Genomic DNA, 23,770 nt, shown 5'->3' with positions numbered 1-23,770 from the left:
CACATTCTCTTCTACAGTCACAAAACATGGGGTCGAGCACCACATTTCCACAACTGCCCTGCCAGTTCATGTCCATGTGTGTAGACTGGACCCAGAAAACCTGGCAACTGTGAAGGCTGCGCTTGCCAGCCTGGAAAGGCTTGGCATCGTATCCCACTGGAGTAGCCGCTTGGCTTCAGCCTTCCGTATGGGCCCTATGTCCGATGGTGGTTGCTGACCATGTGGTTATTACCAGCACCTTAATGAGACCACCACTCCCAATCATTACCTCCTCCCATTTCCAGGACATTTCGGCATGCTTAGCTGGAAAATTAATTTTTTCCAAGGTCAGTCTAGTTAGGGGCTACCAACAGGTGCTGTGTGCTTGGAGAACATTCCCAAAACAACGTTCTCTGACCACAAACCTCTCGTGCATGCGATGGCCAAAATATCAGACCCTCGGTCTGCACGGCAGCAACACCACCTAGCCTACATGGCGAAGTTCGCAGCTGATATACAAGATATCAATAATGCTGTGGCTGATTGCCTCTCGCAGCCAGCTATTGAAGCCATAAACATAGGGGTTTATGCCGGCATGGCAGCTGACCAAGTTACTGACCCAAAGGAACAAGCTTACCGAACGGTAGTCACGGGCCTGTGGTTGGCTGACATTAAGTTTGGGGAAGCTGGGGTTTCTCTCAACCAGTCGTCCTTGCTGCATAGTGCCCGCAAACTGGAGGCAGACTGTTTTTAACTCCATACATAGCCTCTCGCATCCAGGGCAGAAAGCTTCACAGAAACTGGTTGCACTAAAGTTTGTGTAGCGACTATGCCCCACTTGACCCCCGTTCGTCTAGGGTAAACTGGCGTTGACCCCACCAGCTCTGTAATCGCGTTGGTGTGGATACTGTGTGATTGCACCCCAGTACAAGCCCACAACATAAAATATCAGAAGGTACACAATAGGCAAGTAAATGATTACACTTTATAATTATTTCTCACTGATGGGTTAGTAGAAACAAATAAAATAAAGGTGCCAGGTCAGTAAATTTTATCAGTTCTGTGCACAAATAATTTGTTGGAGCTCACAAAATTGGGTATCCATTCCTCCCCTCGATCTCCTCTGAACTCCGTCGACCCTCGGCTGGGATCACTCCCGGTGATCTACCAGAGCGCTCGACTCACGTCCGGCCTCTTCTCTTCTCCTCCACCAAAAGCCCGTGCTTCTCCTCCGGTTCCCGCACATACAGATAGAATAACATGACTTCCATTGGCTAGCAAATTAATACAAGTCCTGTTATCACTAATTATAACCCAAACATGCTGCTACAGAGAACCCCTTACTCAGCAGTTAACAGTACAGAGAAGCCATTTTGTCAGCCTTAACAACTAACATTACGATGAGTAGTACTGAGAACCCCACATTTACTTGGCACAGTCTCAGAAAGGATTGCGTGGCTGGACTGCAGCCTGTGTGGAGTGCCAGCAGGCAAAAATTAACCATCATGTTCAGGTGCCACTGCCATCTTTTGAGGTCCCGGTGCGATGGTTTGACCATGTCAATGTGGACCTTGTCGGTTCTCTCCCTCCCCCACCCCCATGGTTTCAGTCATCTCCTTACCATGGTGGACCGTACCACCAGGTGGCCAGAGATCATCCCCCTGGCATCGACGACAGCTGCAGACATGGCTCAGACTTTCATCAGCACCTGGGTTGCTCAGTTTGACACCCCATCTGATATTTCCTCTGACCATGTCCCCAGTTCACATCAGACTTCAGGGCTGTGATGGCCCAGAACCTTGGCGTTAGGCTATACCACACCACACCACAGCGTATCACCCAGAGTCCAATGGCCTATGCAAGCAGTTAAAGGCTGCTCTGAGGGCTTCCCTGACGGACGAGTGCTGGCGTGATCTTCTCCCATGGCTCCTGCTGTGGCTCAGCACTGCTCCAGAAGAGGATCTGCAGTTGTCACACGGGCTGCCATTATGAGTGCCAGTGATTTCATTCCTGATGCCATGACCACCTGGTCAGCCTCTCAACAGCATTCCACCTTCCTCAGTAAATTCAATTTCTATTCACCTATTCCTGTCTCCCACCATGGTGTACAGCACCCTTGGGTTCCTGTTGACCTACATTCCACCTGGTTTGATTTTTTCCACCTTGATGCCCACCAATATCCCCTTAGACCCCCTTATGATGGCCTATTATACACTTTGAAATGGGGAAAAAAGACCTTTATCATAGATAAGAAGGGTAAACCTGAATGTATTTTGGTAGATTGGCTTAAACCAGCCCACTAAGATCTGGAGCATTCCACTGCTATGCCCCTGGCATCACAACATGACCATGAGCGTGTCAACACATCTCTGGACAAGTCAGAGGTACCTGCTGTTCCTCCACCAGTGGAACACAGGACCTGGGTCAAGCCCCTTGTCTGAGCTCCAGACAGACTCACAATGCCGGTTTTAGTGAATTCTGGGGGTGGGGGGAGGCTGTATAGGGTAACGTAATTGGGAGAAATGTATAAAATTCACAGCCACCAACACTGAGTTGGGGTTTTGCTTTCAGAGTCTGGTCCGATGTGATGACGTAAAGAGTCATTTATTACATAAAGAGTTTTAGCGTGCTCTTGTGTTTAGGTTTTGCAGTTCAAAAAATGTGGTTACAGGTTTCATTAAACATAAAATGCATCACTTCATTTTATTTGTGAAAATGTACACCTCTGAAATTCCCTTTACTCCAGAGTAATACCAATACATCTGACTTTAGCTTCTCCCTCTCAAACTGCATGGTGAATTCCATCATATTATGATCTCTGCTTCCTCATGGTTCCTTTACCTTAAGTTCTCCAATCAAATCTGGTTCATTACACAACACCCAACCTAGAATAGCTGATCCCTTAGTGGGCTCAACCACTAGCAGCTCGTAGGTATTCTATAAATTCCCTATCTTGGGATCTAGCACCAAAATGATTTCTCAATCTACCTGCATTCTGAAATCCTCCTTATTACCTGCCTTTTCTATCTCCTGTTTTAATTTATATCTGCTACCCCATTAATCTCCCTTTTATTTACAAATAAGAGGAAATCTGCAGATACTCTTTTATTTATGTTGTTTTAAATGTATTTTTATTAATTAATTAATTTTTGAAATAATTATACAATTGGAATATATGTGCTTAAAGTCCTTCCAGTTTTCAACTAGAGTTTAGCCTGGGCTAAACTGTTCTGATACAACAGATGACCATTTTCCTGAAACGGTCCATATCCTTCTAATCCTCTGGATTTTATGATTGCTCTTTTCTGCATATCTCTGGCTGGCTAATTTCCCAAGAGTCGAGCCCAGCAAGCCTGATTCCTCCTTTTCGACAAAGGTGGTTTCCCCACACACATATCCCAAACCCCTCTTTTACCTGAACGGGGTAAGTCCCCCATTATGCTACACTTTGGGTAACCCATTTCCGCAATTTCCCTCCAAACCTGAGGGGTCTCAATAACCCCTCCCCTACTCATCAACCCACCTGACCAATTTTAAAGACGACACCGGGTTATAGAATTTAACTCTCCGCTGACCGGTTCTGACATCCTGATCAGCGTGCTGCGCCGCGCACTAGGACCCGCCGGCTCCTTGCCGGGACTGGGTCCGCCCGCAGCGCTCAGCGGTCGGAGCGCCGAGCCGAGCCGAGCTGAGCCCGAGTAGCGGCTGGCCGCGGGACCGGGGTGACACTGCGGCAGGATACCGGTGCTCCAGGTAAGACAGCTCGGACAGAGTTAGTTCACCGACGGTGGGAGTTGACAGGAGCCAGTGGCTGTTGACTGGAACCGGCAGCTGTGGCGGTACACGGGGTCGGATCAAATACGTGCGGTACACAGGGAAGAGAAATGCAGTGTGTTTGTTACACGGGGACGGGATACAGCGTGTGTGTGTATTATCGGCGGGGGGCACGGGGGACGAGACCCGTTGTGTGTGCGTTACACGGCGGGGAAGGGGGTGCAGACACAATGTTGCCAATATCACGGTTCAGCTACAGTGAACCTAGTAAGAGAAGTTGCTGCGATCAGCCTAATATTAGGATTTGGATACAGTCAGTCCAATAACCTATCAGCCGCAGTGTGTTCAATAACAGAATTTTTCTACAGCTGTCCAGCATCTGAGATCAGTTACAGTGTGTCCATAGCAGGATCCCGCCAAGTCCCTCAGCTGACCGCCAGCACACGCAGGGAATCCCGCAAGAAGGGTTTAGCGGCAGTGCACCGAGAACGGGTGGCAGGCTGAGGGCTTGAGGGGAGCTGGAGCAATGCGGGGTCAGGTTCATGAGCAGGGTGGGACTGATGTGTTGATTTCAGTCCACAGAATAAGGCAGATGTATTTAGAGCCGGGATTTTGGTGTTAGGGTCATTGTGGAGACATTGTTGCAAGAAAGTCAGGACTGTGCCGGGAATATTCTAAGGTTTCATTGTTTAAGACAAGCCAGGGAGGGTTATATTACTGATGAGGGAGAAGGTCACAGGTACACTCAGAGGACCCCCTGGGGTGGGGGGGGGGGGGTCATCCACTGAGTGAGTGTCGGTAGAGCTCAGAAATAAGAAAGGTGCAATCGCTCTGATGTTTGCAGTATCGGTCTCCCAATAGCCAGCATGAGACAGGAACAACAATGTGGACAGCTGTAAAAATCAACGGCGTTGTCTAGTGGTTGAGTTTAACCTTACTAATATTTTCAATGCAAGAGGCTTAGGTGGGACAGAATTTGTTAGGTGTATTGAGCATTCCTTGAAGATGGATAATCCAAGGATGGGAAGGATCACTGTGGACCTTGTTTTCAGAAATTAACTTGGGCAGGTTTCAGTGGGAGAGCACTTTGGGAACACTGATGACAACTCCTTGAGTTTAAGATGGTTATGAAAAAGGTAAGGCAAATTTTGACATTGTTAGACAGGAGCTGGGGGAGGTCATTGGGAGCAGTAGTCATCAGTCAACTCCACATCTGGCAGGTGGGATTTTAAAGACCGGCTGATCAGAGTTTGGGACCAGCATGTTCCAGTAAGGACGAAGGATAGGAATGGCATGGTTGGCAACCTTGGATGAGCAGAGAGGCTGTGAATTGAGTCAAAAAGAATAAGGATGCTTACACAACATGTCACCTGAGTATCTCATTCTCATCTGCAGACATCCTTTTTGTTCCCCCGGGTAATGAATCCGCTAACACCACAGCTTGTCTCCTCTTCTCCCTTCTCTTCTGAGTCACAGAGCCAGAGACCTGACTGCTGTGGCTTTCCTCTGCGAGGTCATTTCACCGCCCGCCCCCCCAACATATCCTCTTGCTGAGGGGGACGGCCACAGGGGCACTCTGCACTTGACTGTTTAACCCCTTTCCCCTTCCCAACTGTCGCCCAGTCTCCTGTGTCCCGCACCTCGAGTGTAACTACCTCTCTATATGTCCCATCTAGCACCTCGTCAGCCTTCTGCATGATCCCAAGTTCATCCAGTTCCAGCTCCAACTCCTTTACGCAGATTGTTAGAAGCTGCAGCCGGATGCACTTCTAGCAGGTGAAGTTGTCAGGGACACTGGAGGTCTCCCTGCCCTCCCACATCCCACAAGAGGAGCATTCCACTAGAAACAAGAGAAAATCTGCAGATGCTGGAAATCTGAGCAACACACACAGAATACTGGAGGAACTCAGCAGGCCAGGCAGCATCTACAGAAAAATGTACAGTCCACATTTCAGGCTGAAACCCTTCAGCAGGACTGTAGACAAAAAAGCTGAGGAGTAGATTTGGAAGGTGGGGGAGGGGAGAGAGAAATAACAGGCGATAGGTGACACGGAGGGGGAGAGATGAAGCAAAGAGCTGGGGAGTTGATTGGTGAAAGAGACAAGGCCATGGAAGGAAGGGGGCAGGAGCACCAGAGGGAGGTGATGGGCGGGCAAGGAGATAACATGAGAGAGGGACAAGGGGATGGGAAATTGTTCCGCCAGAGCAAGCGGGATTCCAATTCCCATTCCCATTCCAATATGTTCATCCATGGCCTCCTCCACTGTCAGGATAAGGCTACTGTGGGTTGGAGGAACAACGCATTATATTCCGTTTGGGTAGCCTCCAACCTGATGGCATGAACATTGATTTCTCAAACTTCCAGTAATGCCTCCACCATCCCACCCCCACTTACCATTTTGCATCCCCTCGTCCCTCTCTCACGTATCTCCTCGCCTGCCCATCGCCTCCCTCTGGTGCTCCTCCCCCAGCTTCTTTCTTCCATGGCTTTTTCATCAATCAACTTCCTAGCTCTTTGCTTCATCCCTACCTCCCCCCCCCAAGTTTCACCTATTGCCTGTTAATTCTCTCTCCCCTCTCCCCACCTTTCAAATCTACTCCTCAGCGTTTTTGTTTTCTACAGTCCTGCTGAAGGGTTTCGGCCCAAAACATCGACTGTACTTTTTTCCATAGATGCTGCCTGGCCTGCTGAGTTCCTCCAGTATTTTGTGTGTGGAGCATTCAGCTATCCTGTTTGGTATCCCTGTTGCTGTAACTGTGCAGTTATAAAGAAGGAAACAATAAATAAATTGAAAAAATAATCAAGCTACAACTTTTTGCCTTCTCTCACTCCAGCCCCTCCTTGCTAAAGCCTCGATGAGCTAAATCCTCAAACCCCCCACTGTAACTGTGCCCGCTCCAAGAATAGCCACTCCACTTGCCTTTGCCTTGTTTTTATTTGCCCTTTCTAATAAATCCCGATCACTGATTGGCCACTAGATCACAAGCCGAAACTCCCATAAAGTGCTGCTTTTCAATGCACACTTGCTGACCTGTATGAGGAGGAATTTATTTAGCCAGAGGCTGGTGAATTTGTGGAATTCATTGCCACAGATGGTTGTGGAAGACAAGTCACCAGGTATATCTAAAGTGGAGATTGATAGGTTCTTGATTAGTGTCAAAACTTACGGAGAGAGGGCAGAAGTATGGGGTTGATAGGAAAAATAAATCGGCTATGATAGAGTGGCAGAGCATTTAGAACATAGAACATAGAATAGTACAGCACATTACAGGCCCTTCAGCCCACACTGTTGTGCTGACCCTCAAACCTTGCCTCCCATATAATTCTCCATATACCTGTCTAGTAGTCTCTTAAACTTCACGAGTGTATCTGCCTCCACCACCGACTCAGACAGTGCATTCCAAGTGACCTAATTATGCTCCTATGTTTTATAGTCTAATAGCATCAAAGTTGCTGTTTTCAGGGATGAGTGGGGGTTATTTCTATAGCATGTTAGCATTAAAAACACAAACGATGTTAGGTGTCTTTGTAGGCACCAAGATCAATAAATCTTCAAGGGCGGAAATTGTTGAGGCTTAAGAGGAATCAGCCTACACTTGGAAAAGTGGAACAGATCAGGATAGTCTGCCTGGCTTTGTGGTGGGAGGTCCTGTCTGACTAATTTGTTTGTGTTGATGAGGACGGTGTTGCTTATATGGACTTTGGGATGGTCTTGGACAAATTCCAAAATGTTGGAAACCGCAGATAAATTGGATCCAGAGTCCAGATGATAGCAGGAGGTAGAAGATGACAGTGCCTTTGTGTTTGGAAACTTGGGAGCAGCAGTTACCACAAGGATTGAACGTAGAAATCTACAGGACATTGCAGACCCCTTGGCCCACAATGTTGGAAGCTACTTGGTGCTGGGGCCATTCTGTCTATGACACACATAACAATATGCATATAAATGTCGGAGATAGGATTGGTAGGTTTGCAGATAAGACCAAAATTGGTGGTGAGGAGGATGGTCTTAGATTACAGAACACAATTTTTAGTTGGTAAAGCAATGGAAAATATAATTTAATCCCAAAAAGAGTAAGATGATGCATTTTGACTGGTTTGTTAGTGGTGAGATGTACACCGTGAATAGTAGGGCCCTGGTGAATATTGAAGTTTTGGTATTGGTTTATTGGTCTGTGTATCAAGATAGTGAGAAGCTTGTCTTGCATGTTGTTCATACAGATCAAAGCATTATTCTGTCCATTGAGGCAGAATAATAACGACGCAGAATAAAGTGATTGCAGGAAGTGAGATAGATTGAGAGGTCAAGAGTACATCTAATCGTACAAAAGCTTTGTTCAAAAGTGTGGTGAAAGCAGATTCTTTCCTTGAGCCTGGTGGTCTCAGGACATTGATAGGGGAGGGGAGAAGAGAGAATGTCTGGGGTGGGCGGGCTGAGGTGAGGCGGTGAGAAGTGCAGACAGAGTCCATAGATAGAGGCTGGTTTCTGTGTCCACAGATCTCTGCAGTTTCTAACAGCCACGTGCAGAGCAGTTGCCATAACAAATTATTACGCATCCAGACTAAATGCTTTCTGTGCTGCATTGATAAGACTCAGTCAGACTCGATGGGGACATGTTGAATTTCTTTAGCCTCCTGCAGCAGTAAAGGTATTGGTAAGCTTTCTCAGGCTGACATTACTGCTCTTGGACCAGGACGGGCTGCTGATGGTGTTCATACCTAGGAACTTGAAGTCTCTACATCAGTGCTGTTGAGGCTGACAGGACCATGTGCACCAACACCACTTCTCAAGTCAACAGCCAGCTCTTTTGTTGAGATTGAGGGAAAGGTTGTTGTCATGACAACATGTTACCCAGTACTCCATCTTCTTCCTCAGATCAGATGGATTAGGATCTGAGGGACCTTGGGCACTCGTCCGTAGGGACTTTAGGCACTTGTCAATAGGTCCTTAACTCTGGCACCGCAGGTAGATGAAGTGGTGAAGAGGTTGACCTTCATTAACTGGGGCAATACAAGAGCAAAAAGTACTCTACCACTTTATAAAATCCTGATAGTCTGCGGGGAAGTATTCTGGGTGGCTTTGCTTGCAGGTGCCTGTTGTGGAGAGAGTGCACTGGAGATTCACCAGGGACAGAGTGTGTCAGTGATGAGAGATTGAATTAGCTGGCTTTGCTTTCCTTGGTGCAAATGAAGCTGAGGAGCAGTCTGATATGGCCATACGGGGCAGAGAGATGGTCCTCATAGTGACGAGCAGTCTGATAGGTCTGTACAGGGGCAGGGAGATGGTGGTGGTCTCCATAGTGACGAGCAGTCTAATATGGCCATACGGGGCAGAGAGATGGTCCTCATAGTGACAAGCTTTCTGATAGGACTGTACAGGGGTAGGGAGATGGCCCTCATAGTGATGAGCTTTCTGATAGGGCTGTACATGGGCAGAGAGAGGGCGGATGGGGTCCACAGTGGACATACATAAGAGCAGAGGCCACATGTTTAAGGTGTGGAGTAAATGTTAAAGGGGATCTGAAGGAAAACGTCCAGTCACACCAGGTAGCTGCAGTGCCCATAAATAAAATGATACCAGTTTGTGTGTGTGTGTGTGTGTGTGTGTGAGAGAAATAAAATCGCCTATTTTACTTCTAGTAACAATGAAAGGCTGTAATGTGTCTAATTAGATAAATCAGTTTCAGAGGATCTAATAACTACTGTCTGCCCTATATGAGGCATCTCCGTGGTGTGCCCAGAACACAAATCAGCCAGTTTGTTTAATGAGGGAAATCAGTTGCAATAGCCAAAATTATCATATCAGACTCTCAATAATTAAAGGATTCAGTTAATATGCATCAGTGATAGCAGTACCAATCCATTGGGCAATGAGTAACAAGGCGTTCAGAAACAAGAAATATTTATTTCACACAGGCAGCATCTATAAGCATCTCAAAGCAAATATCAACATTTTCTGATTAACTGCTGTGTCAAATAGTGGTATTAATTGATGAGTACTGGTATTCATTTACTGTATGTCAGAGTGTCAGGAATGCTCGCCAGGGAAGGAAGTCATTCAGCCCATTACAGGTGCACTAGCCAATCAAGTGCTGCATCTCAACCCTTCTCTCAACATCTGGTCCCTAGCTTGCAGCCTACACCTCATCCTCATCCTTTCCTTTCCTGCCTCTTTAACACATCCAGAGCCCTCTCCCCTCTGGATCATGTTGTTCAACATCTTCCCTCTAATCCCTCTGACAAATAATTGAGCTGAAGGAAAAGGGTCTGAACCATTTACTCTGTTTAAGTCCCTCAAGATTATATACACCTCAATTTAATCTTCCCTCAGCCTCTTCTGTTCCAAGGAAAAACAACCCCAATTTGAATTTTTCCTTATAACTATAGTCTTCCAGCCTCAGTAATGTCCTTGTAAGTTTCTTTATGTTCCCTTGTTGTGTCTGGCTGTAATCTGGTAACTACAACTATGTGCAGCATTCAAGTTTTGGACTCAAGAACTGGAGTTCCAGCATAGGTTCCCTACATTTAAATCTCAACCATTATCAAGCATCACAAAGAGCAAGGCACAATGAAACCCGACAGATAACAGACCCCATGTTAAAAATATCTGTGAGCCCGTAAGGAGTTTGTACATTCTCCCTGTGACCGCATGGGTTTCCTCTGGGTGCTCTGGTTTTCTCCCACATTCCAAAGTCTCAGCGGTCAGTAGATTAACCAGTCATTGTAAAACGTCCCGGGATTAGGCTAGGATTAAATTGGGGGATTGCTGGGCATTGTGGCTCGAAGGACGGAAGGGTCCATTCCACACAGAATCTCAGTAAGTAATTAATAAATGAAACTTCTGTAAGCATCACTGAGCCAGTTTGGGACCTAGTCTGTCATATCCCATGGCCTGGCTGGTGTAAGGGCTTTGCTAAAGTCCATGGACACATGCCTCCATTGGACCCTCAGAAAGCACAGACACAACCTTCCCCTTTGCCATCAGATTTCTGAATGGCCCATGAATTCATGAACACTACTTCATTATTCTTTATTTACAAGATTTATGCTGTAATTTATAGTAATTTTTTAATTTTTGTAGTAAACTGCAAAACAACAAATTTCACAAACTGAGTCAGTGATAGTAAATCTGATTCTCCAAATATATCCACGCTGGCTATCTCTGAATGAATCTGTGCCTTTCTAAATGAAAATCCATTTTGTTTCTCAGTAACTTTGCGGAATTAGTTAACTAGTTAGCTTGTGAATATTTGATTTAGCTCTTTCTCCTTTGAACAGGGTAAATTAATCATAGCTCTCCACTCTGTAGACAGGGAGGTTTGTTTGAAACATTATAGTTACACCTTCTTTCACTGAACAACCTGGAACATATTTCATTTGGGCCAGGAGATTAATCCAGTTTCAAAGATGTGATACCCTGGCTAAGTCCATCCATCTATACCGTATTTCGGTTTCACCTCTTTAGGACTATCATCTCCCCTTATTTTGTGAAGATATTCATGAGGGAATGTTTCCACGTGAGTCACTCATAGACCCCCTCCCCCCACTTTTTTGGGGGGGGGGTTCTGGAAAAGGCCTGCTCTTTCCTGAGTTACACCCGGTGATCACTTCATTAGGTATACCTGAGCAGGTTGTTAATGTAAATGGCTAATCAGGTGGCTGCAACTCAGTGCATAAAAGCATGCAGACATGGTCAAGAGGTTCAGTTGTTGTTCAGGCCAAACACCAGAATGGGGAAGAAATGTAACTTATGTGAATTTGAGATTGGTGTGAAAAACAAACAAAAAAATAGTGAGCAGCAGTTCTGTGGGTGAGAATGCTTTGTTAATGAGAGAGGTCAGAGAGAATGGCGGTTCACGCTGACAGGAAGGTGAGAGTAACGCAAATAACCTCGTGTTACAACAGTGGTGTGCAGAAGAGCATTTCTGAATGCACAACACTTTGAAGTAGATTGGTTGCAGCATCAGAAGACTATGAACAGGCACTCAGTGGCTGCTTTATTAGGTACCTCCCATACCCAGTGGGGTGACATCTGAGCATATGCATTTCCTCCCCGTCCAAGAACATTTCGGTTATGCCTTTCCTCCCTGCCCAAGAACAGAATTCAGTGGCAGTGATCCCAACAACAAAAATGCATGGAAAGCAGCAGAGATTATCTACGCCATGAGCGATGACAGAAATCAGCCTCAGTAACAGTCCAATAGCAGGAATCTGTTTTTGTGTGCCTGGTAACATTATATCTAATAACTATTTATTATGTGTCTTTGGATTTTCCATTACTTGCTAATATAATTTTAACCATCTCTGTGCTTTTTAAAAACAATTTTCTTATTTTTCCCATGACATGTTATATATTCTTCTGTCTCACTGCAATACTGTGGTGAGTTTGTAGGTTTTGACTCTCCCTCTCTGCACCTTAACATCCACAGGCCCCAAGTTTTGTCAGCCCATCATCCTTTGAATTTCCTTTCTTCATTTCCTGCATTGCCGTGAGGATAATTTCCCTTCGAGCAGCTGTTTCCAGTAAACTTTACTAAATCACTAACTGGCCTCATAAACTTGGCCTTAAGCCAATTTAGGACGATAATCCTGCTTTATACTTGACCTTTTCCATAACTATGCTAAGTGAAATTCTCAAAAGAGATTTCCACTGGTATTCCTTCCACTTGCTCAGCTTCATTTTCAAGTCTGCCACAGAAATCGTCTCCTGTGTCTAAAGACAGAATCGAGAGGCACTGCTTCTGATTGCAGGCTGTGAGAAGCATCAGAAATCACCTACACTGCTACTGAGGGAGATAAACCAGCCTCAATAGCTGAAATCCATTACAATGTACCCAATTACAGCAAGCAGCAGCATTGCGTCTAATAATAGTCAGTTACAATGAGTCTAATAAAGGAAATGTTGCAGTGTGTTTAGAAAGAAGATGCTGTCTTCAAATCTGCTGTGCGATAATGGACGACAGATGAGGACCAGGCAGATTGTTCTGTACAGACACATAGAATCAGAGCTCATAGGGCTTTACGGTAAGGAGGTCTGTTTTCCTTGACTGACTAATATCCAAAATCTGTATCTTGAAAATATTCAATGAGTTGTCCTCCACAGCTTTCTGGTGTTGAAAATTCCAAATTCACATCTCTGTCTTAACTGAACACTGCCCACAAATTCTAGTTACTCCCATGAGAAGGAATATTCCCTGGCATCTGCCTTGTTAATTCTGCACAGAATCTTAAGTGAATTGTTTGAAAAAAATCATCTCCCACTCTCCTAAACTCCAAATGTTCATAATCAACACTTTTGTCCTTGTGGGTCTTCTCTGAGCAGTGTCCAAGAGCCCACCTTGTCTCTTTATTTTTATACACACCGTGTCGTCAATGCCACATTTCTGTTTGTCTTTCCCGTTAACAGCTGTACCGACATGCTAGCTTTGTCTGCCAGATTGCTCCTTATACACGTGAACACAGACACGGACACACAGGCATAGGATGGAGACTTGCCCTTCAGCCCGACTCCTCGGTACTACTCCATTACCCAGCGAGCTAGTCCCGTGTACCTGTGTTCAGCCCATAGCCTTCGAAACCTCTCCTATCCACGTGCTTATTTTAAATGTTGTTCTTGTGCCCGTCTCTGCCACTATTTCTGGAAGTGGAACTGCAATGGGTTTATTATGGTCACCTGTACTTTGATAAGTGAAAAGCTTGTCTTGCGTACTGTTCATATAGATCAGGTCATTACACAGTGCATTGAGGTAGAACAAGGTAAAGAAATAATGATACAGAATAAAGTGTGACAGATACAGAGAGTGTGCTGTGCCAGTAAACAATAAAGTACAAGTTCATAACGAGGTAGATTGTGAGGTCAAGGGTCCATCTTACTGTACAGGGAACCATTCTATAGTCTTGTGACGGCAGTAGAAGTCAGCTTTGAGCCTCGTGTTGTGTGTTTTCTGTCCAGTGCAAGAGGGGAGAAGAGACAATATCCAGGTTGGGTCAGATCTTTGATTATGCTGGTGCTTTACTTTGGTAGCAAGTACGGACAGAGTCCAGAGAGCGAGGAAGACATTCCAAATACGTACCACCCTGATGTCCCTTTTAAATCTCTTACCTCTGATCTGAAACCCAAGCCCTCTGGTTTTTAAGTTCCCCCGCTCTGGGGGGAAAAAAGACTGTTTTCACCTTGTGTATACCTCTCCTGATCTTGTATACCCCTCAATCTTGAGTGTTTCAGGGAATAGAATTCTAGTCTATGCCACCTCCCATTGTAACTCGGGCCCCCATGTCCGAACACGTTCTGCACTCTTTCTAGTTTAATCATCTTTCTTATCCAGGGTGCCTTAAGCTCTACACAATTGCTCCAAGTGTGACCTCACCAATGTCTTTTACAGTATAACTGCAAAATGAAACCTGTCGAATAGTGAGATTGGATGTGGAGAGGATGTTTCCTACGGTGGGAGAGTCTAAGACTAGAGGACACAGCCTCAGAATAGAGGGCATCCTTTTAGAATGGAGATGAAGAGGAATTTCTTTAGCCAGAGAGTGGTGAGTCTGTGGAATTCATTGCCACAGGCAGCTGTAGAAGTCAAGTCTTCATGTGTATTTGAGACAGAGGTTGAAAGATTCTTTATTGGTCAGGGTATGAGGGGATACAAGGGGAAAACAGGAGACTGGGGCTGAGAGGAAAAAATGGATCTGCTATGGTGAAATGGTGGAGCAGACTTGATGGGCCGAATGGCCTAATTCTTCTCCTATATGGTCTTATAATTTCCCAACCCTTGTACTATGGCCCTGACTGATGAAGGCCTGCATGCTGAATACCTTCTTCACCATCCTGTCTACGTGTGATGCTACTTTCAGCAAAATGTGCAGCTGTACTCTCAGGGGCCTCTTCTGTGACACTCCCCAGGGTCCCACCGTTCGCTGTACAAGTCTTATCCTGGTTGCATCTTTTCAAATGCCATTGCACTTCAATTGATCTGGATTGAAAGCCATTTACCAATTCTTAGCAATGCCCTGCTAATCACTCTTTCATAATCATTCACACACTCTGCAACACCAGCTGGTTTAGTGCCACTCGCCAGTTTACTAACCATACATCCAAATCATTTATAAAAATTACAAACAGCAGATATCTCAGCACCGACTCCTGTGGCACACCACTAGACACAGGCCTCCAGTCTGAGAAACAACTCTTAACTGTCTCCCTCTGCTTCCTACCATTGAATCTAATCCATTATCTCCCCCTGGATCCCTTGTCAGCTAACCTAGACTAACTTGCCATGAGAGAACTCGTCAAAGGCCTTGCTAAAGTCTGTATAGACAACATCTACTACCCTACCCACATCTACCCTCTTTGTTACCTTGTCAAAGAACTCCAAAAGATTTGTCGGACATGACTTCCACCTACACAGCCATGTTCTTGGTCCTGAATCAAACCCTGTCTCTTTAAATGTTGGTCGACCCCTGACCCTCAGAACTTACCCACCACTGATGTCAGACGTACTGGCCTGTTGTCGGTATGGGGACATACTGCAGTGTCAATGTTCCTCTTCTTACCCAGTGGACAACTCGCATTTCCCCACGTTCTTCTCCATCTGTCAATAAATTCGTACTTCCAACAGGTGCCCTTTTACCCCATCCTTTCCCAGCACCCAGGCACCCAAACACTCTGTGCTCCTTCCAGTCCAGGGGGCCTCCTCTGCATTGGGGAAACCCAGCACAGATTGGATGACTGCCTTGCAGAGTTCCTAATCTTCCTTGATGCTTGAATTCTCTTTTGCACCCTCTCCTACCTGTCTGTCTGTGGCTGATGGTGCTCTTATAATAATCGAAACAAAAGGCCGAGCAGCTCATTTTTAGTCTGGGCACATTGCAGCCTTTGGGAATCAATATCAAGTTCTTCAACTAAAGGTAACTTATTTTCTCTGTCCACGTCAGAACAGTTCACTCCTGCTGTAAGTTACCTGTCTGTAATGTTGTCTGCTTCTATGTGTTAGCACTGTCCAACCTCCTGGGCATGTCCCTCAGCCCCACATTTCACAATGTTCCTACAGCTGACTCCGTTAACCCATTGACTGGATGCTCTGTACAACTTATTCCCATTGCAACCCCTGGCCTAATGCTATCACAGATATTCCCTTTGTCCTATCCATTCCTGCCTCATCTTCTCCAGCACCAAAAGCTGCTGTCCTCTCTCTCGCAGTTCTGATGAAGGGTCTTTTTTTCTGAAAATCGTTCTGCAGGTACTGCCTGACTTACTGGGTGTTTCAGCGTTATTTGTTTTTATTTCAGATTTCCAGCATGTGCAGTGTTAGTTATTGTCTGTGAGGAGTTTATATGTTCTCCCCGTGACCATGTGGGTTTCCTCCCACAGTCCAATGATGTATGGTTGGTAGGTTAATTGGTCATTGTAAATGGTCCTGTGATTAGGCTGGGGTTAAATCGGGGGTTGCTGGGCAGTGTGACTCAAAGGGCAGGCAGAGCCTGATCTGCGCTCTATCTCAATAAAATAAATAAACTCCCCCCTCTGCAGCCTCCTGGTTCTCTTCCCTCTTGTAATTAGCACTTCCCCCTAATCAGTGCTTTCGTTAGCATGCGGGGCTTCCCAACCTAAGGTATATGGACCCCTTGCTTAATGACATCGGTCCATCCGCTGTGAGCACGGATTGAACGCAGTTGAGGCTCTGGCTTTGGCTGTTGTGGCACCTACTGGTTACAGCATGATGACCTGGCAGTGCCCCTTTATCCCAGCTCTCTGTTTTCTATCCATGTCGATGTATTAGCCCTCACCAGTGCTGGAACCATGCAGGTGAATGTTACAAAATGTCTTTTAGAAGCCAAGTGCACTACACATACCGGTTCCCCTCCTTCACCTGCTCATTACATCCTCAAAGGACACCAGTGAGTTTCCCACACGAAACTTCCTTTCCTGAAAGTCATGCTAACGAAACTTCCCGTTTGAGATGGTGCAACTGAAGGCATGGGGCAGCTCGCTGGTAGTTGGAAAGGCAAGGAATTCGACTAAGAACATGGCTAATAACCTTTTCTGAATTAAATCGTGGTAAACCACCGCAGCAAACAGCGAAGAGGCGAAGCTGATGAGAGGGATGAGCCAGGCTGGTGCTTTGCAAAGCCGAAGCGTAATGTGTTCGAGACGGGGTTGCAGATGGAATTGGAGTGAGCGATTCGGTGAGGAGTCGAGGCCGAGGTGTTTTGATGCCCGTCCAATTATCCCAGGTGCCAGGTTGGATCGCTTTAAATGCCGAGCAAAGTCAAAGAACAGCTTTGGGCTGGGTGACGAGGTTTGGGCCTAGAGCATATCGCTGTGGTGGGGCCCCAGTCCTAATGCGAGGCACAATCCACTGTTTGGGCAATCTAAACACCAGCCCAGATAGACTGGAGAGGCATGGTGTCAGGACCAGAGGCGAGGGTCTGGTCGATTTCGTGCTGAGGCTGTGAGACTGCCCAAGCTTCTGTGATTTGTGTCTGAGCTTCGCGGTGATCTGCCCTGCTAATATGATGAACTGAGACTGAGGCTTTGGGCCTGCTGTGGGCTGCTCTGGGAGTTTAGATCTGTGGACTCCATTTGGTTCTGAACGCTGTTGCTCGCTAATGTTTTTTGCATGATTTGTGTTTTTTTTTCTCTTTCCCTGCACGTTGGGGGTTGGTCTGTTTTTAAAAAATCAGGTTCTTTTGGGTTTCTTGCTTTGTGGCTGTCTGTAAGGAGACGAATCTCAAAGTTGTATAATTTATACATACTTCCATAATAAATATACTTCGAATTTTTGAATCTAGCTCTGTGATTATCTAAATGTCCTTTAATTACCTTCTGAATGAGATACATTCCAATATTTCCCTTCATAATAATGCATTACAGCCAGTAATGGGTCTCAGATGACCTTGTGTTTAATTTTTGGCTTTTTAGCTCATTCTGTTCCTTAATGGCACTGCTGTGTTTGCCATTTGGAACTAAATTAAGTCTTTTCCAGAATCCAAGTCATTCTGGAAGAATGAGAACAGTGTCTGTACTGTCTATGTGGTCATATCATATAAGATGCCAGTTACAAGACATCCAGGCCAGAGACTTATCACCGTTAACTCTGAAAGCTTTGTTCACAGGGCGTGGATGTTGGTGCCATTGCTGGTGGTTATTGTCCATCTGTGGTTATCCTGTGACGGAGGAGGCGAGCCTAAAGTCACATGTCAACCAGACTAGGTAAGGATGGGAAATTCTTCCTCTGGAGTTTATTTGTGAACCCGATGGGTTATTTTGGGTGACAATTCAGTAGTTTTGTGGTTACAATTGCCAAGGCTGTCTGTTACATTTTAGATTTATGTAATTTAAATTCCCTCAGTATCCTTAGTGGGATTCGAACTCTGCTAGTCTCTTTAGTCTACCTAGCACCTTTTCACTATGTTACATACCTCAAGGAGATCTTGTGACTTTCTTGTGAGAATGATGTAATAGTCTTTTGGAGGTCACCTGATGTAATTTTCCCGCCAATGTGAGGTCACGTGATGACATGTTCACCACCGGTATAAAAGGGAAGATCTCAGGTGATGCAGTCATTTTTCCAGTTAGAACGTTCGTCAGTGTGTCCGTTCCTTTGCGTATTTGTTTTATGACGCAGTTTCATTTTTAAAACGGAGTGTTACGTTCTGTTGCAAGGTACACTAGTGCTGGACTAGCAATTTCTGCTAGATTTGCTACTTTTCAGTAGTAGTGAAGAGTGAAGACTTTATCGAAGTACAGGATATGAAGGATTAAGAGAAGTCGGGAATGTTCGGCAGTTTAATAAAGGATCGACCTTATGGAGTCTTTGTTGAAGAAGTAGTGACCTGCATCGAAGATAACTCTTGCCAAAAGAGAAAGGTAGTTCATGCAGGATTTGCTCTATAGAAATTAAGGTCAGTTGTTTTAATCTGTTTATTTCCTGCATCGTGAATCCTTTGGACAGAACCAGCAGGAAAGTCGCGTTTATGAAGAAATCCTTCTCCAGAGAAGTCTCTCCCAATTGAATGTATAAATCTGTTGGACTTTCAAATTTACCGTTTTAAGAACTGTGTTTGACTTTACCGCTGTTTTCGCATTTATCGCTTTAAGAACCAGTACCGAGTGACGATTTGTTGAACGGCCGCATAGCGGTTAACTTCCGGTTAAGGTTTTCGTTTGTTTTTTATTGTTTATCCGTGTTTAATAAATGTTTGGTTGTTTTTATATAACCTGACTCGATTGATATTTATTGTTGCGGGTTACGTAACAACTAGTTATTGCAAGGTTCGTGGTTGGTGTTGGTCCTGTTATAATTGAGATGCTTTCATTGTTGACTGCCTTGAAGAAAGGTAGAAATTATTTCCTCAGAGAATTTGCCATTTCCTTTTGTTTGGATTTATTTCCTGAGCCCCATCTGTGAAGCAATTAACTTTAATCTTGATGAGTTATTTTTCAATTCTTAGAGACATGGAGCCATACCACATGGAAACAGGTCATTTGGCCCAATTTGTCCTCTCCGTCTGCATGTGGCTTATGGCCCTCTATACCTCTGTCAATGTATTCATCAAGATGGCTTTTAAATATAACTAATGTCCCTACCTCAACCACTGTTTCTGTCAGCTCATTCCAAATGCACACCACTCTTAGCATGAAGAAGCTGTCCCTGATGTCCCCTTTAAATCTCTCACCTCTGATCTGGAACCTATGCCCTCTTGTTTCAACATCTCATCTCTGAGAAAGAGACTGTGCTTTCATCCTGTCTTGGTCCCCCTAATCTTGTATACCTCTGAGGTCACCCTCAATCTCCTGCGTTCCAAAGAATAAAGTTTTAGTTCTCTCTTGTAACGTAGGCTCCTCAGTCCAAACAACAACATGATAAATCTTTTCTGCACTCTTTCTAGTTTAATAACTTCTTCACTATAGCAGGCTGAGAACAGCTACACACAATACTCCAAATGAGGCATGGCTAATGCTCTGTAGAAGTGCAACATGATTTCCATCTCCTATACTTGGTGCCTCAAATGATGAAGACCAATAGAACACATGCTGCCTTCACCATCCTATCCACCTGTGATGCCGTTTTTAAGAAGCTATGCACTTCTACTCCCAAATCCCTCTGTTTCATAGCACTCCCCATTCACTGTCCTGTCCTGGTTTGACTTCCCAAATGGAAATTCGTCACATTTATCTCCACTGAAAGCCGTTTGCTAATCCTCAGCCCACATACTTGACTGATCAAGATCCCCCTGTAACTTTTCATAACTTTCTACACTGTCTATGATGGAATCTATTTTAGTATCTTCCAGAAATTTACAAACCATGCCTTGTTCATTTGCATCCAAATCATTGATATGAATTACTAACAGCAAAGGTCCCAGCACCAACCCCTGTGGTCCACCAGTAGATACAGGTCTCCAGTATGAAAACCAATCTTAGCCATCACCCTCTGCTTTCAATCAGATATCTGCCCCTGGATCCCATATGATCATCCTTCCAGACTAGCCTGTCATGAGGGACCTTGCAAAGCCCTTGCTAAATCCATAGTGTCTTATCCTCGTCTAGGACCCTTGTTGCCATGCTGTAGGAGAGAAATGAAAGGCTGAAGAGAAAGAAGCAAATCTGGAAGATGGAGATAACCAGGGTTAGTTATTGTGTGCAAAAGAGGGGTGACAATGTTAAAATGACCTTTCTGAGGCACTGATCCTTCGTGCATAAAACATTCACAATCAGGTCGAGAAGTTAACAGAGCAAATAAGATAGTTGTACAGTTTCTGTTCTTGAGACGTTCTGAAAAATTCTTTGTGAGGGTTGAGCCAAAGTTTAATTGTTCTGCCATTCTGCTTTCCCGATTATATTTTTCACTGCGTCGATCTTTATCGTTTCTCCATTCACACGTGTATAAAGGTTTCCACAGTCAGACTTGTGTCCTCTGCAAGTTTGTTCTCACACTCCATCTCAGACTTGTTAATCTTCCTTTGTTGTGTTCTAAGATGTCCCCAATCCTCAGCCCTGCTTTTTTGGCAATTTGATGTGCCTGATCTTTGCATCTGATACAAACCCTGAGGCAGCAGCCTCTTTCCTGACAGAGAAATAAATGATGGTTATACGGTGTGTGTACATCCTTGCCTATTTTCCATCGCCTTTCCAATCTCTGGTTGGTGAAAGGAACTGAGATAAGTGAGAATTAGTAACGAGATACTGCTGGGAAAATCAGTAGTGCAGGAATCATAGACTCATAAAGCACAGAAAAGGTTCTTTCAGCACACCTCGTCACTACTAACTGATGTCTAATCCTGTTTGCCAACATTCTAATCCTGTCCGCCTTTCACCTGTATGGACCATTCCAAATGCCTTTTAAACATTGTAATTGTATCTGGCATATCACCTGCTCTGGCAGCTTGTTCCGTATAGGTACCACTCAGTGTATTGAGTACAGTCGTGCTTGTCACATCAGAGGAAGGAATAGAGTGCAGAAGAGATTCACTACAGGGTTGCTTGGATTGGAGGGCTGTGGTTGAAAGGAGAGATTGGATAGGCTGGGTTAATTCTCACCTGGAATATATGAGGCTGAGGGGTGAGTTTCTAAAATTATGAGGCCCCAGAGAAGTAGAGGGGCCAGGTTTAAGGTCAGAGGGAAGAAATTTAAAGGAAATCTGTGGAGTAAGCTTTTCACCCAAGGCCACTCTGTATGTCAATGCTCCCGCAATCCCAGCCATTTACTCTACAGGTCCTACCAGAATTTGTCTTCCAAAGTGCATTAGCTCACACTTTCTAGATTAAAGACCCCAGCACTGATCGCTGTGGTTCAGCGCTGGTTACAGATGTACAGATAGATAGACACCCATCCACTGCAACACTCTGCTTCCTACTCACAAGCCAAATTGGATCCAGTTTGCCAACACACCTCAGATCCTTTTGTGCCTTAAAATTCTGGACCAGAATGTCATATGCAACCTTGTCAAAAGCCTTACTGCAGTCCTTGTAAAACCACATCTGCTACACTGTCTTCATCAATTTTGTTAAATCACTTCCTCAAAAGTAAGGAGGAAGTTATGGAGGGATTGTCTACGGAGTCTCTGTGGGTGGAAGTTAGTAACAGGAAAGGGTCAATAACTCTACTGGGTGTTTTTTATAGACCTCCCAATAGTAACAGGGATATTGAGGAACAGATAGGGAGACAGATTCTGGAAAGATGTAATAATAACAGGGTCATGGTGGTGGGAGATTTTAATTTCCCAAATATCGATTGGCATGTCCCTAGAGCGAGGGGTTTAGGTGGGGAGAATTTGTTAGGTGTGTACAAGAGGAGAGGCTGTACTTGATCTGGTATTGGGAAATGAACCTGGTCAGGTGTCAGATCTCTCAGTAGGAGAGCATTTTACAGATAGTGATCACAACTCACAATTCTATCTCCTTTACCATAGCATTGGAGAGGGACAGGAACAGACAAGTTGGGAAAGCGTTTAATTGGAATGAGGGGAAATATGAGGCTATCAGGCAGGAACTTGGAAGCATAAATTGGAAACAGATGTTCTCAGGGAAATGTATGGAAGAAATGTGGCAAATGTTCAGGGGAGTTCTGCATAGGTACGTTCCAAGGAGACAGGGAAAGGATGGCAGGGTACAGGAACTGTGGTGTACAAAGGCTGTTGTAAATCTAGTCAAGAAGAAAAGAAGAGCTTATGAAAGGTTCAAAAGGCTAGGTAATGATAGAGAGCTAGAAGATTATAAGGCTAGCAGGAAGGAGCTCAAGAAAGAAATTGGGAGAGCCAGAAGGGGCCATGAGAAGGCCTTGGTGAATAGGATTAAGGAAAACCCCAAGGCATTCTACAAGTATGTGAAGAGCAAGAGGATAAGACATGAGAGAATAGGACCAATCAAGTGTGACAGTGGAAAAGTGTGTATGGAACCGGAGGAGATAGCAGAGATACTTAATGAATACTTTGCTTCAGTATTCACTACGGAAAAGGATCTTGGCGATTGTAGGGATGACTTGCAGCAGACTGAAAAGCTTGAGCATGTAGATATTAAGAAAGAGGATGTGCAGGAGCTTTTGGAAAGTATCAAGTTGGATAAGTCACCGGGATCGGAAGAGAAGTACCCCAGGCTACTGTGGGAGGTGAGGGAGGAGATTGTTGAGCCTCTGGCAATGATCTTTGCATCATCAATGGGGACGGGCGAGGTTCCCGAGGATTGGAGAGTTGCAGATGTTGTTCTATTATTCAAGAAAGGGAGTAGAGATAGCCCAGGAAATTATAGACCAGTGAGTCTTACTTCAGTGGTTGGTAAGTTGATGGAGAAGATCCTGAGAGGCAGGATTTATGAACATTTGGAGAGGCATAATATGATTAGGAATAGTCAGCATTGCTTTGTGAAAGGCAGGTCATGCCTTACGAGCTTGAATTTTTTGAGGATGTGACTAAACACATTGATGAAGGTAGAGCCGTAGATGTAGTGTATATGGATTTCAGCAAGGCATTTGACAAGGTACCCCATGCAAGGCTTATTGAGAAAGTAAGGAGCATGGGATCCAAGGGGACATTGCTTTGTGGATCCAGAACTGGCTTGCTCACAGAAGGCAAAGAGTGGTTGTAGACGGGTCATATTCTGCATGGAGGTCGGTGACCAGTGGTGTGCCTCAGGGATCTGTTCTGAGACCCCCACTCTTCGTGATTTTTATAAATGACCTGGATGAGGAAGTGGAGGGATGAGTTAGTAAATTTGCTGATGACACAAAGGTTGGAGATGTTGTGGATAGTGTGGAGGGCTGTCAGATGTTACAGCGGGACATCGATGAATGAGAACTGGCAGATGGAGTTCAACTCAGATAAGTGTGAGGTGGTTCATTTTGTTAGGTCAAATATGATGGCAGAATATAGTATTAATGGTAAGACTCTTGGCAGTGTGGAGGATCAGAGGGATCTTGGGGTCCGAGTCCATAGGACATTCAAGGCTGCTGTGTAGGTTGACTCTATGGATAAGAAAGCATATGGTGCATTGGCCTTCATCAATCATGGGATTGAGTTTAG

At 45.0% G+C, this 23,770-nt stretch overlaps 1 protein-coding gene across 7 annotated transcripts in view; it reads left to right on the top strand.

The window, feature by feature from the left end:
• Nucleotides 1-3,565: 3,565 nt before the first annotated feature.
• The window catches only part of camkk1a (calcium/calmodulin-dependent protein kinase kinase 1, alpha a), a 201,924-nt gene continuing 181,719 nt past the window's right edge, over nucleotides 3,566-23,770 (top strand). For 2 of the 7 annotated variants that reach the window (XM_063031522.1, XM_063031530.1), the window contains exons 1-2: nucleotides 3,566-3,732; nucleotides 17,867-17,963. The gene's annotated coding sequence lies outside the window, so the exon portion shown is untranslated. Of the gene's footprint in view, nucleotides 3,733-12,662; nucleotides 12,779-16,822; nucleotides 16,992-17,854; nucleotides 17,964-23,770 lie in introns of all 7 variants that reach the window. The other 5 variants (XM_063031526.1, XM_063031523.1, XM_063031524.1 and 2 more) reach the window with 5 other exon arrangements.

Source organism: Mobula hypostoma, chromosome 23 (assembly GCF_963921235.1).
Source record: "Mobula hypostoma chromosome 23, sMobHyp1.1, whole genome shotgun sequence".
NCBI classification, from domain to species: Eukaryota; Metazoa; Chordata; class Chondrichthyes; order Myliobatiformes; family Myliobatidae; genus Mobula; species Mobula hypostoma.
This window is presented reverse-complemented; position numbering and strand designations above follow the sequence as displayed.